At 45.4% G+C, this 13,753-nt stretch overlaps 1 protein-coding gene across 1 annotated transcript in view; it reads right to left on the bottom strand.

Moving 5' to 3' along the window:
• Positions 1-13,753, bottom strand: part of SMYD3 (SET and MYND domain containing 3) — an 876,371-nt gene that overhangs the window by 51,974 nt on the left and 810,644 nt on the right. The gene's annotated exons all lie outside the window — the stretch shown is intronic.

The following is a 13,753-nucleotide window of genomic DNA, read 5'->3' as shown; positions in this document are numbered from 1 at the left end:
ATATGAATGCATTTACTCATTGTTGGCTAAAAATCATATGTTCAATTGCCCTTGATTAAAAATATTGAGCCATTCTGTCACAAAGGGTTAACAGTTTTTCCAACTGTGTGACTGGTACTTTCATTTTCAGGTGCCAGTCATCTATTAAACCTTATCACTAAACTACTGAGAGGTCATAAACACTTATTTAAGCCACATTCTTATCAGTAAGATAAGAACTGAGCTATAATGAGTGTTTATAATGTCAGAGAGCAGAGATAAGGAGTCCGTCTGCTCCCCAAATGACGGAAAAGACAGAAAATCCACAGACTACTACTACAGCATCTCAGCAATGTACACAAAAAAGCATTCCATATTTTTTATAAGGACCAATTGAAAAAATTATTTTTTAGCTCAAATTAAGTACAATGCAATAATAAACAAAAATTGCCCACAACAGTGTACATAGCCTTTAAGTCCAGATCTGGTTACAATCCTCTATACTATTTATGGGTAACTTTGGGTCCCCAAGCAAAGAAACCCAAAACTCAACAAAACAAACAAACGTCCATTCTTATCTTATGATTTCTATCAGTGTGCAGCTTTCTGTAAATAAGAGCAGGTGTAGGTCTCATCTAAAGACTTTAATGAACATTCCTGTCTACAGCTGTAGGCAGCCACACTAATCTGCTTTACAATTTTGCCTCATTACCATCCTTTTTTTGTTGGGATAAATACACATTCCCTTCCGAATGTAGACATTTTAGTCTAGCATTTAAAACCCATCTGTCGATGTGTTTTCCAAGGAAATTGGCTCGTCTTTCTTACCTGCTAAATTATGATTGCTGTTTGGGTAATTTGAGCAATACATGTCCATTCAGTCATTAGGTAAACAGCTTTGACAATTATTTTCATTACGGTTAAAACCTCACATATTTAAGGGTCATTTGATTTCAAGCAGCAGAAAAATTGAAACTTCAGTAGAACATTGGAATGAAGCTGCTATTAAAATACAAGCAGCAAGAATAGAAGTACAGTATATACCAGCAACTTCTATCGCTCCAGCTGTTCGGACACGACAACTCCCAGAATCCTTCTTTCCCTTCTATGGGAGTTACAAGAACAGACAAGTAAATGTGCATGCTGGGAGTTGTAGTTTCACAACAGCTGGAGTGACGGAGGTTGCTGATCCCTGGTATATACAATATATTCTCGTATATAAATAGTGATTTCATACTAATATCAAATGGTTGCCCCAACACAGTGAAAAAGTGAAAGAGTTTGTTATCAGAAAGGGGGGGACATGATTTTCAGAAGTGACTAGGGGCAGCCTTTAGTATGATGAGCATGATGTCTGATGTTTAGACTACAGGGTACAGAGTGGACTACATATATATACACTGCTCAAAAAAATAAAGGGAACACTTAAACAACACAATGTAACTCCAAGTCAATCACACTTCTGTGAAATCAAACTGTCCACTTAGGAAGCAACACTGAGTGACAATCAATTTCACATGCTGTTGTGCAAATGGGATAGACAACAGGTGGAAATTATAGGCAATTAGCAAGACACCCCCAATAAAGGAGTGGTTCTGCAGGTGGTGACTACAGACCACTTCTCAGTTCCTATGCTTCCTGGCTGATGTTTTGGTCACTTTTGAATGCTGGCGGTGCTTTCACTCTAGTGGTAGCATGAGACGGAGTCTACAACCCACACAAGTGGCTCAGGTAGTGCAGCTTATCCAGGATGGCACATCAATGCGAGCTGTGGCAAGAAGGTTTGCTGTGTCTGTCAGCGTAGTGTCCAGAGCATGGAGGCACTACCAGGAGACAGGCCAGTACATCAGGAAATGTGGAGGAGGCTGTAGGAGGGCAACAACCCAGCAGCAGGACCGCTACCTCCGCCTTTGTGCAAGGAGGAACAGGAGGAGCACTGCCAGAGCCCTGCAAAATGACCTCCAGCAGGCCACAAATGTGCATGTGTCTGCTCAAACGGTCAGAAACAGACTCCATGAGGGTGATATGAGGGCCCGACGTACACAGGTGGGGGTTGTGCTTACAGCCCAACACCGTGCAGGACATTTGGCATTTGTCAGAGAACACCAAGATTGGCAAATTCGCCACTGGCGCCCTGTGCTCTTCACAGATGAAAGCAGGTTCACACTGAGCATATGTGACAGATGTGACAGAGTCTGGAGACGCCGTGGAGAACGTTCTGCTGCCTGCAACATCCTCCAGCATGACCGGTTTGGCATTGGGTCAGTAATGGTGTGGTGTGGCATTTCTTTGGAGGGCCGCACAGCCCTCCATGTGCTCACCAGAGGTAGCCTGACTGCCATTAGGTACCGAGATGAGATCCTCAGACCCCTTGTGAGACCATATCCTGGTGTGGTTGGCCCTGGGTTCCTCCTAATGCAAGACAATGCTAGACCTCATGTGGCTGGAGTGTGTCAGCAGTTCCTGTAAGACGAAGGCATTGATGCTATGGACTGGCCCGCCCGTTCCCCAGACCTGAATCCAATTGAGCACATCTGGGACATCATGTCACGCTCTATCCACCAACGTCACGTTGCACCACAGACTGTCCAGGAGTTGGCAGATGCTTTAGTCCAGGTCTGGGAGGAGATCCCTCAGGAGACCGTCCGCCACCTCATCAGGAGCATGCACAGGCGTTGTAGGGAGGTCATACAGGCACGTGGAGGCCACACACACTACTGAGCCTCATTTTGACTTGTTTTAAGGACATTACATCAAAGTTGGATCAGCCTGTAGTGTGTTTTTCCACTTTAATTTTGAGTGTGACTCCAAATCCAGACCTCCATGGGTTAAAAAATTTGATTTCCATTTTTTTATTTTTGTGTGATTTTGTTGTCAGCACATTCAACTATGTGAAGAACAAAGTATTTCAGATGAATATTTAATTAATTCAGATCTAGGATGTGTTATTTTTGTGTTCCCTTTATTTTTTTGAGCAGTGTAAATATATATATATATATATATATATATATATATATAGTTCCAGTGCTGCATTTTTTTATATTTTTTTTTACATTGGTTGCTCAATGTACTGTATATCAATTTTTTACTTTCTGTAGTGAACAATGAGTAGGACTTGTCCTAATTAAAATGTCAAAACTATTAAGATTGAAAATTAAAAACTCAGTTTTGGACTATTATATCATTAATCTCAGAATCTGTAAGGCAATCTGCACAGAAAAACTGGCTTAGTTGCCCATAGCAACCAATCAAATTGATTCCTTGTTCCATGATTCCATGTTCGATGAAAAATAAAAGGTGGAATCTGATTGGTTGCTATGGGCAACTTAGTCAGTTTTCCTTTCCACCAGTCTTGACAAATCTGCCCCATTGTTTTTTTCTGGTGACCTCTTCTAGATCTGGAAAATCTAGCACTGGGGCATTTATTTTAACAGAGGAACATATCATGCTCCAAGCTACATCAAGCTACAAGAAGCATTTAATTGTAGCATCAGAGAAATCAGATAAATATATTACAGAATCTGAACATTTTCATGGATTTTGCATGCTTACGCCAGGTTTTTGTGGGTTTTCTCCAGGTTCTTAGGTTTCCTCATACACGCCAAAAACACTTATAGTAAATTACTTTTCTGTGAAATTGGTCCTAGTGTGTGTGTGTTTGAGATCAGATTGTGAGGCCCATTGGGCACAGAGACTATTAATGGTCTGTAGAGTATATTGAGAGTATATACAGTAAAGGTCCTTTTAGAATAGCCTATTCAGCAGGCGATTATCAGGAAGAAAGGGTTCCTTTCCAGTAAGCGCCTGCTCGTTAGTGAAGGACATCACTACATTTACTGTATGGAGAGGAGCGTTTGCTAATGCCATCGCTTGTCCCCATACTGACTCGGATCATGTTTACACAGCACAATCTGTTGCCGGAAAATGACAATTTACTGTAGGTGCCTAGACAACTCCCTACTGTGCAAGTACAGATGGCAGGTGTAGTGTATTTGAACAGAGGAAACATCACATGGAGGTGATTTGCCTGGTCACATGACCCTCCATCAGCAGCCATTTTATGGACAGGACCTCGCTGTGGACAGCACAAAAGACTTGGCAAACAAAGGGGCATAGCTTATGAAATACAGAAAATGGTGCAAAATTTTAACAACGGCTATATTAGTAAGTGCCATATAATCATCTCACAAACACATTGGTCAACAAGTGGCCATCCACTTTAAGTAATATCTATCTATTTATCTATCTATCCATCCATCTATCACTGTCTATCTTCCCTTTGCATATGCTGAGATATCTAATACACTCTTAATGAAAGCATCAAGCTTCAGTGCTTCTCTTTGTATGCAGTTTTTGTGCTGATGCTCATGCATTGTGAATTGTAGAAATGATGAAATGGCAAAATGATAAGTTGTTATGAAACAATGAAGTGGAAGAACAAGCAGATTGTGATAAATATGAATCAACTTGTTTAAAAATTAAAGATTGCTTCATGTGAAAACATGCATGATGGAGAGATATATTACTGCATGGGCCTGGAAAATATTACATTAGGCATAAAAGTGAAATAAATTGATTAACCCCTTCATCTATCCATCTTGTATCTAATGTATGTGTCAAGATGAGATTCCCAACTAGCTATAAATGACTTATATGTCTTATGTTAGGTTCACATCTGTGTCAGAGCTTCCATTCATAGCCTCTGTCACTGATCCATCACATTTCCTGGGAAATAGTGAAGCATGCATCATATTTTCCAAGTTAAAACAACAGACACCTCGGAAGAACCAGATGGAACCTGATATGTCAATGGGATGAGTCAGAAACCAGTGGTGTCCATTATGGAGTGAATGCAGCTCTGTGTCATGATTTCTGCTTATAATGCTGTCACCAAATAGAGTGGGCCCCACTAGCTGGTACAGTGGTCATAATGGGAGATTTAAACTTCCCAGACATAGACTGGGGACATGATTCTGCCTCAACCGCAAAGGGGAGAAGATTCCTCAACTTGCTGCAGGACCACTTTATGGCCCAGTTTGTAGAAGCTCCCACTAGGGGCAATACTCTGTTGGATCTGGTAATCTCTAATGATGCAGAGCTTGTTGGAAATGTTACTGTAAGAGAAACACTAGGTAATAGTGACCACAATATAATCATAAACTAAACTATAAGAAGAAAACGCTGTCAAGCAGAGCAAAGACACTAAATTTCAAAAAGGCTAATTTCCCTGGGTTGAGGGTAGCATTTCAGGGCATAGACTGGGAGCAGCTACTGTCACATAATACTACTGAGGATTAATGGGAGAGCTTTAAATCCAGATCGAGTAATTGTACAAAAAAAATTATTCCTTTAAGTAACAAGTATAAACGGCTAAAATGACCGCCCCCCCATGGCTTACAGCTACTGTAAAAAGGGCAATAAAAGACAAAAAAAAAAGGGCATTTAAAAAATACAGATCTGAGGGGTCAGCTGGAGCGTTTGAAGATTACAAAGGGCTTAATAAAATCTGTAAAAAGGAGATAAAATTAGCAAAAATACTAAACGAACAGCAGGTAGCAAAAGAGAGCAAAACAAATCTCAAAAAATTCTTAAAATATATAAATGCTAAAAAACCTAGGTCTGAGAAGGTAGGTTCCCTAAATAATGGTAAAGGGGGGGGGGGGGATAGTCACTGAAGATAAGGAAAAGGCAGAATTACTAAATGTTTTTTTTAGCTCTGTATATACAAAAGAAGAGAAAGGAGCTAATATCTGTGGCGCCGAGGCTGTTAGCACATCCAGTGATATACTCAATTGGCTAACTGTAGATATGGTCCAAGAGACGTTAAATAGGGTAAATGTGAACAAGGCTCCAGGTCCAGTTGGATTACACCCAAGAGTGCTTAAAGAGCTCAGTTCAGTCATTGCTGTGCCCCTGTTTATAATTTTTTAAGATTCTCTAGGTCAGGGGTGGCCAACCGTACAGACACAAAGAGCCATGAAAAAAAATCGTATGACTGCCAGGAGCCACAAGCTATCCGTTTACACAAATATGCGTGTACACGACAGTATTACTGCAATTGAGTTATCAAACATTTAAAAGTGCATTTAAACCACCTTTCCTACCTGTAGTGTAGACAGCTTTAGTGAGACTTCTGGCAATCTTTGTTTTTCACAATGTGTTTCAAGATTTCTCAGATGACACCCCATGCACAGATGACTGCCCCATGCTCAGATGACCGTCCCATGCTCAGATGACCGCCCCATGCTCAGATGACCGTCCCATGCTCAGATGACCGTCCCATGCTCAGATGACCGCCCCATGCTCAGATGACCGCCCCATGCTCAGATGACAGCCCTATGCTCAGATGACCGCCCTATGCTCAGATGACTGCCCTATACTCAGATGACCGCCTTATACTCAGATCACCGCCCATGCTCAGATGGCCGCCCCATGCTCAGATGACTGCCCTATACTCACATGGCCGCCCCATGCTCAGATGACCGCTCTATGCTCAGATGACGCCTCATGTTCAGATGGCCGCCCCATGCTCAGATGACCGCTCTATGCTCAGATGACCGCCTTATGCTCAGATGGCCGCCCCATGCTCAGATGACCGCCCCACGCTCAGATGACCGCCCCACGCTCAGATTACCGCTTTATGCTCAGATGACCGCCCCATGCTCAGATGACCGCTCTATTCTCAGATTACCGCTCTATGCTCAGATGACTGCCTTATGCTCAGATGACCGCTCTATGCTCAGATGACTGCCTTATGCTCAGATGACCGCCCTATGCTCCGATGACCGCCTTATGCTCAGATGACCGCCCATATGCTCAGATGACCACCCATGCTTAGACAACTGCCCATATGCTCAAACACACTTGGTGTGCTGGGCAGTGGCACCTGTGAAAAAAAAGGCAAAGCAGCAGTGGCAGAGAGACTGAGGCCAGCAGAAGCCATTTCAGTCAGATTAGAGCCAAAGCTGCAGAGTGGCTGTAATCGGACTAAAATGGCTGCTGCTGGCCACAGTGAGTCTCTCTGCCACTGCTGCTCTGATTGAGTGCCCACTGCCCTGACCTGCTGTCCACCATTAACATTCATTAAATTTTACTATGGAGCTGGAAGAAGGTCCTCCTGGCTTACTGCGCCTCTTCTTGCCGCCCCCATAGACCCAGCCCGCGGTCTGATGAATCTGGCTGCTGGGCTGGCACTGAGAAGACTGGGGGCGGGCATTAGGTCACACACAAACACACTCACAGATGGGGGTGTGGGGCAGTGGGCAGGCACATCGGTGGCTGGTGGCGGGGATAAGCACTGCAGCTTCGCCTTCTCTGCCGGAGGAGGGGGCGGAGCTGCGGTGAGTGACTGAGCCACGTGCCCGCTCTCGGCGCTCTGAATCCTCCACTCTTCCGCCTCGTTCCAGCCTTCCACCGCGCTGCAGAGAGGAGAGTAATCACTGGCCGCACCGCTCCCCTGCGAGCCGCAAATAAAGGCACAAGGAGCCGCATGCGGCTCGCGAGCTGCGGGTTGGCCACCCCCGCTCTAGGTACTGGTACAGTGCCAAGTGATTGGCACAAGGCAAAAGTGGTGCCCATATTCAAAAAAGGACCAAGGTCCTCCACAGGTAATTATAGACCTATAGGCTTGGAAAGTATAATTTGTAATTAGATTGAAAACTGTCAATGTGGTCAATGATTCCTATTCAGAATGGTCCCAGGTTATAAGTGGTGTACCCCAAGGTTCAGTGCTGGGCCCTCTATTATTTAATTTATTTATTAAGGATATTGAGGACGAGATTAATAGCACCATTTATATTTTTGCAGATGACATTAACCTGTGTAGAACTGTATAGTCTATAAAAGATGTCCATATACTACGAGCTGACTTGAACACTCTGAGTGATTGGGCATCAACTTGGCAAATAAGGCTCAATGTGGATAAATGTAAAGTTATGCATCTTGGTAGTAATAATCTGTGCTTCATATGTCCTAGGTGATATAGCACTGGGAGAATCACTTATAGAGAAGGATTTTGGTGTCCTTGTAGATGGGAGATTAAATTACAGCATACAATGTCAATCAGCTGCTTCTAAGGCCACCAGGATATTGTCATGCATTAAACGAGGCATGGACTCGCAGGGCAGGGATGTAATATTACCACTTTACAAAGCGCTGGTGCGGCCTCATTTGGAATACGCAGTTTAGTTCTGGGCACCAGTCCATAGAAAGAACGCACTGCAGCTGGAAAAAGTACAGAGGAGAGCGACTAAACTGATAAGGGGCATGGAGGGTCTTAGTGATGAAGAAAGATTAAAATAATTGAATTTATTTAGTCTTGAGAAGAGACATCTAAGGGGGGACATGATTAACCTTTACAAATATATAAATGGGCCATACAAAAAAAATACGGTGAAAAATTGTTCCATGTAAAATGTGCTCAAAAGACAAGGGGGCACTGCCTCCGACTGGAGAAGAAAAAGTTCAGTCTCCAGAAGCGTCAAAGCTTCTTTACTGTAAGAACTGTGGAATAGACTTTCTCAGGATGTGGTCACAGCAGGAACAGTGGACAGTTTTAAAAAGGGTTTAGATGAATTCTTAAAAGTAAAAAACATATATGCTACATAGAAAAAATGTGGGGGATTGGGTCAGCACAACCCGTATGTAGGTGCATATCACTATGGCGAAATACATATACAAACAGAAAATGCAAATGTGCGATCACATTTGCATTTTCTGTTTGTATATGTATTTCGCCATAGTGATATGCACCTACATACGGGTTGTGCTGACCCAATCCCCCACATTTTTTCTTTGTAGCATATATTGGAGGCGTGGCGATCTCCTTTGAGTCATGCACACCGACCAGTCAATCTGTCCTGGAGGCTGGTTTTAAAGTCAGTATAAAACTGAGTCTGCTTATATAGAACCTACCAGTAGCCATTTGGCTCCAGGAGAAGTATATGGTGGGCTCAGCATGCATGTTGGTACTTGCATCCCTGGATCCGATGAAAGCTGTAATGGCACCGGACGGGGTTAAAAGCAGAGTGTGCTTGGCTTGCATGCTGACCTGCATTCCCTGGACTTTGTGTGGCTGTCATGGCCCATGAACAGGTAGGAACTAGTGTTAGGGACCACTCAAATGAGACGACCTTGACGCAGTGAGTGGCTTATTACGCTTTGGCCAAAATGTACACCAATGTCTCATCCAGCATGGAGGCAGGGCAGAGTGCTGGATGTAGTGTGCGATCACATTTGCATTTTCTGTTTGTATATGTATTTCGCCATAGTGATATGCACCTACATACGGATTGTGCTGACCCAATCCCCCACATTATTTTCTTTCTGATCATGTCTGCCTTGTAACAATCGTTGAATAAACTGGTCATTTTGCCTAGTCTGTGTCCTGAAGTCTTGTCTGAGATTGTTTGTGATACATTCAGTGGTTCTTGTAATCCTTGAATGTGACAAATGCAAACCTCAATTCAGATGTGAACTCAGCCTTAGGGATCATTCACACGGCCGTAGGTGGGCCGTTACGTCCATTGGGGACCGCAATTTGCAGTCCCGAATGCACAGGCAAACTCCGTACGGCTGTCGGGATGAATCCAGACCCATTCAACTTGAATGGGTCTGCATTCGTCCATTCCGCAAAAATATAGAGCAAGTTCTATCTTTTTGCGGAACAGAAGTACGGAACAGAACCCCACAGAAGAACTCCGTAGTGCTTCCATAGTGTTCCATTCCGTGATTCCGTTCCGCATCTCCAGATTTGCGGACCCATTGAAGTGAATGGGTCCACATCCATAATGCGGTATGCACACGGAATGATGTCCGTGTATTGCAGATCCGCAAATGCGGTCCGCGATACGGCAACGGGCAGCACATGTTCGTGTGCATGAGCCCTTAGGCTATGTTAACACATATCAGGTGGGCAATCAGTCTCTAGTTTCTCAAACAGCAGACAAGGAGTACAACAGACATCTATGCATAGCTTGTCCTTTTAATCAGGCAGGACATTGGACTTTTTGGCTTTTTTGTTTCCAGAAAGATCACTATATATTCATGAATTGTCCACTGTATTCAATCAAGTGATTGGGACTGAGCTGCAACACCACACACAACCTGTAGACAAGTGTGTCACAGTTTTTGAAGGAAAACAGTAACATTTTTCAACTTCTTAACATCTTTTTAAGGTGCTACCTCCTAAGAGAGCATGCAATGGTCCTTCAGGCAGGGCTGATGGCTAGTGATGGACGAACATCGGCTGGGATGGTTCGCGAACGTGAGTTCGCGATCAAATGTTCACAAACCGCTCGTTTGCGGCGGGCCTCATTGACTTTAAAGAACTTTCAGGTCATATTTGCAAGCCACCAAATACTTACTAGAAGTGCACAAATAGTCCCACAACATGGACAGTGACATAATAGAATACAACATATGTATTTTAATCAGGGGCTAATTTTATGCGTCTTAAAGGGAAACTCTCAAAAATGTGCCCTGCTGGAGCCTAGAAAAATGTTATTTTAGGCCACGGGAGTACAGAAAAAATAACCGAAATAAAGTGGCCTAAATGGGAGGAAATGCTCAAAAACCCAAAACACTGTGGCGTGTTTATAACTAGGGGAGCAATTCCTCTGCATGAGATCCGTTGCTAACGGCAATCCCCAGCAAAAATGCTTACAAATGGAGGATGTCGGCAGCAGACCACATGCACCACAAAAGCATCCTACACAAGATGGGATAATGTGTGAATGCAAATATAAAAATACATAAATCACTGCGAAAGGTACACCACAATGATATGCAACGGGATTACAGGCCCCAAAAATTTGGCATTCACCTGACAGAAAAGAACTTGTGATTATGTGGCTGGAGGTACATTAGTCGGTCACTGGATAAAATTTTTACTGTATGCCACTGGAGTAGAGGCCCCAAAAATTAGGCATTTACCCCACAGAAAAGGCCTTTTATGTTGCTGTATATAAGACCAGGACCATTCTTTGTTCTGGGTAGTGGCAAATATGTGTGGGCTGGCATGAGGAAATTCAATTACACGTGGTCGTCACAGATGTTGAATTCCTCAGAGATCCATGCCTCATTCATTTTTAGTCGCGAACTAAGCAAGTGCGCTTATCTGTCTCGATCCTCCCTGCGCTGAACCTCTTTTCGGACAGGACACTCAACAAGGGGCAAGCCAAGAGTTCCATGGCAAATTGTGCCAGCTCTGGCCCCAGGTCAAGCCTGCGCACCCAGTAGTCCAGGGGTTCCTCGCTTCTCAGAGCATCCACATTGGCCGTTAACTCGTAGTAGTCGGACACCTGTCGGTCTAGGCATTCCCTGAGGCTGGATCTGGAGGGCGGGTGTCGATGGGTTGGCTGCAAGAATGATCTCATATCTGAAGTGACCAACACATCTTCAAACCGCCCTCTTCTTGCAGGCGCGGCAGGATTGGTACCCGCACCTGTTTCGCTGGGGGTGGAAATTCCTCTGCCAGCACCCACAACAGCAGAATGCAGCATCTCTCGCAGCAAGGCCTGGAAATGCTGCATTCTGCCAGCCCTCTGTGATACTGGTAACATGTCTGCCATTTTGTGTTTGTACCGGGGGTCTAAGTACGTTGCCCCCCAGTACTGGTCCTTGCCCTTTATACAGGGTTCCTTTTTCTAACACTGGAGCATGAAGTCCCCATTTGAACTAAATTGGAAGCAGTGGAGATCCCTGGCTCCTGCTCATCGCCCAGGAGAATGTCATCCTTGGTCTCCTCCCCCCAGCCACGGACAACACCAGGGATAACAAGTTTAAAGTCCCCCTCAAAGCCTGCTTTTCTTGCTCCTCCTCCTCCTCCCCCCAGCCACCATCCTCCTCTGACACCTCTTCCGACTCCTGCTGACTTGTCTCTGATGGAGTAGCCCCCCTGGGAATTCATTCAGCATTGGGACTTCTTTATCTTCCAGCTCCTGCTCCTCGACGGCTTGATCAATGACACAACGCAATGCAGGCACCAGAAATAAGGCGTAAGGTACAATGTCACTGATGGCGCCCTGGCTGCGACTGACCAGTTCGTTGATGTCATCAAATGGCCGCAGAAGTCTGCATGCATTGCGCATGAGCAGCCACTGGCACAGTGAAAAGAAACCAAGCTCCCCAGAACCTGTCCTGCTGCAGAGTTCGTACAGGTAGTCTTTAAGGACACGTTGCTGCTGGAGCAGCCTATCAAGCATATACAAGGTGGAGTTCCAGCACGTCGGGCTGTCACAAATCAGACGTCTGACGGGCAAGTGATGTCGCAGCTGAACATCAGCATGGCGAGCCATGGCCGTGTAAGATCTTCTAAAATGGCCAGCCGCAAGACGTCTTAGACATCGGGGTATTTGGCAACGAATCGCTGCACGACTAAATTCAGGACGTGTGCCATGCACCGCATGTGTGTCATTTTGCCCTGTTTCAGCGCGCTCAGCAGATCGTCACAGTTGTCGCACAGCACTTTACCAACTGTCAAATTGAGCGGGGTTAGCCACTGATCGGCCTGTGACCGCAGAGCTGAAAGCAGTGCAGGACCGGTGTGTCTCTTGGCTTCCAGGCACAACAGCCGCAGCACAGCATGGCAACGTCTCACCTGGGACTTCGAATAGGTTCTGGGGAGCATGGGGGGCGCAGCGGAAGAGGCGGTAGCAATGGTAAAGGAGGAGTCAGCCGATAAGGAGACGGAGGATGGAGTAGGAGGAGGAGAATAAGAGGCAGGCCTGCATGCAATCCTTGGCGGTAACACCAAATCCACACGGGAACCACGGGTTACATGCTTAACGGCCATCAGAAGGTTCACCCAGTGGGCAGTAAAAGTTATGTACCCTCCCTGCCCGTGTTTGCTAGACCACGTGTCTGTGGTCAGATGTATATTGGCACCGACACTGTGTGCCAGAGATATATTCACTTGGGGCTGAATGTGGCCATACAGCTCTGGGATGCCCTTCTGGGAGAAATATTTCCTTCCGGGGACCTTCCATTGCGTTGTGCCAATGGCCAAAAATTTTCTAAAGGCCTCCGAGTCCACCAGTTTATATGGCAGTAGTTGGCGTGGTATCAGTTCCGACAAGCCTGGGTTATCCGACGCCATCAACTTTTTACGTTCGAACATATGGGCCACGGAAGCCTGCCTTCTGCTAGATAAATGCGAAGATGGTATGGTGGAAGGTGGAGTGGAGGACAAATGAGAGGGGAGAGGAGAAGGATTAGTGGCAGGACGAGGAGCGTCGGGAGTGTGGCTTTGTGGTTTCTGATGTTGTTGCTCCCACTGGGCTCGGTGATGGGAGGCCAGGTGCCTTTTTAAGGTGATCGTCCCTAGTTGAGTGTTGGTCTTACCGCGACTTATGCGTTGACAGCACAGGCTGCAGATGGCAACACTATTGTCAGCAGGGGACACGTTAAAAAAATCCCACAGTGCGGAGCCATGTACTGGCATCCTGTGAGCACCAGAAGTGACTGTGCATGGTAGATGGCTCGCCCCAGATACATTTGCAGTCTGATTTTTGCCTCAGCTCTGCCTGCTGCTCCTCCTTCTCTGCTGCTCCGTCTCTCCCTCTGAACTCCCATTCTCTTCCTCTTTTGTGGGCACCCACGTGACGTCAATCGACACGTCATCTTCACCTTCACCACCACTGACATTTGAGATCTCAGAGTAGGCAGCAACAGCGGGGACCTCCCTCCTTGGGCTGATCTGGGTACTGTCGTCAGACCGCTGGATGGCGGCCGTTGCTACCTCCTCTTCCTCATTCAATGTCAAGAATGGCTGCAC

The sequence above is a fragment of the Bufo bufo genome, chromosome 4, assembly GCF_905171765.1.
Source record: "Bufo bufo chromosome 4, aBufBuf1.1, whole genome shotgun sequence".
Lineage (NCBI taxonomy): Eukaryota > Metazoa > Chordata > Amphibia > Anura > Bufonidae > Bufo > Bufo bufo.
The sequence above is the reverse complement of the archived record's forward strand: the minus strand, read 5'-3'. Positions and strand labels throughout refer to the sequence as shown.